Source organism: Metarhizium robertsii (genome assembly GCF_000187425.2).
Source record: "Metarhizium robertsii ARSEF 23 chromosome Unknown MAA_Scf_12, whole genome shotgun sequence".
In the NCBI taxonomy this organism is placed as follows: Eukaryota; Fungi; Ascomycota; class Sordariomycetes; order Hypocreales; family Clavicipitaceae; genus Metarhizium; species Metarhizium robertsii.
Genome location: NW_011942152.1, coordinates 102001 through 103389, shown reverse-complemented (window position 1 = coordinate 103389; position 1389 = coordinate 102001).

The window sequence follows — 1389 nt, the reverse complement described above, 5'->3', positions numbered from 1 at the left end:
GTGCCGCCGCAGATACCGTCTGAGTACATAGTTGGCCGCCGTTTCGGGCTCCATGTACACGAGGAAGGCGTGGAGAAGGCTCACGTAGAGTCAATTCAGGAATATCACGACATGTTTCTACAATGGGGCGACTATAGCCAAGGCGACATCCACTGGCTGAGCAAGCCGACTGCCTCGGAGCTTCAGCTCGTTCATGTAGCGGAAAGTTAAAGCCTCTTCTCCTTGTTTCGAGCTATTTTTAACACTTTACGCAGTATGGAAATAACGCGTCGCTCGGCACAATGTACTCCGGCTGCGCAATCCTCGTGGCAATCCCGGCTCAAAAAGATTCAAAAGAGTGAGTGAGCCGCTTTATTAGCACATTGATACGAAGGATTGCTTGAAGCACTCGCTTATCGTCAAGTGCTTTGGACTGTTGTGAGGGACACTGCGGACTGTTGCGAGGGAAACTGTGCTCTTGTTGGAGGTATTCTGGATGTTTTTATCTGCCCTGAAATTACTCTTGAAGCCAATCAAGAACTCAAGCAAGGATCACATCCACTGTCAATTGCGCCCCAAGCTAGCCACACTGATAAATATTTTGTGTTTTCATTCCTTTGCTAAATTTGTGTCATCGTCATGTTATTATTCTTCCCAACGGTACTCATTCCCAAAAGAATGCATCCAAGACGTCCAGGAAATTATCGGCAGAGTCAATCTCCTTGTGTAAGATAAGATCGAGTCACAGGCATTAGCCGAGGCAAGTGGTGGTGTACGACCAAGGAGGGTGTAATATATTGACAATACTATTCTCACCCATTCTACCAGTAGATAATATAATCTGCTTCTTGTGCACGCAAAAAAAGACGGGACGTAGATTCAAGCCGCATTAATTGTGGGACTTCAACTCTTGGGTTTGACACAGTCGCCCTCACAGATTTCTTGAACAGATTTCGTGAATTGAGCCACACAGACAACGCAATACGGGGTGTTCAAAAAATGATCCCAATGTTTACAAAATCGCATCGTGATTTATATTTTGTGTAATTTTGAAAAAGAAAGAAAGTGCAAGGCAAGTACTGCCAAGCCGTCTATCAATCATGATGATATGATGATGATGTGCATAACCAAGATTATCTCAGCCTAGAGACAGTCGCTACGAAGACAAATCATCCATGGTTCATGACATATCAACGGTCAAATTGGCTGTCCTAATCGACGCCGACAATGCACAGCCTAGCATGTTAAACTAAGTGTTCTCAGAGGTCGCAAAATACGGCACCGCCTTTGTGAAGCGAGCTTACGGTGACTGGACTGGCACTCAACTCAATGGTTGGAAGCACCATTTACTCGAAAACTCAATTCGGCCAATGCAGCAGTTCGCATGCACTAAAGGAAAGAATGCAACAG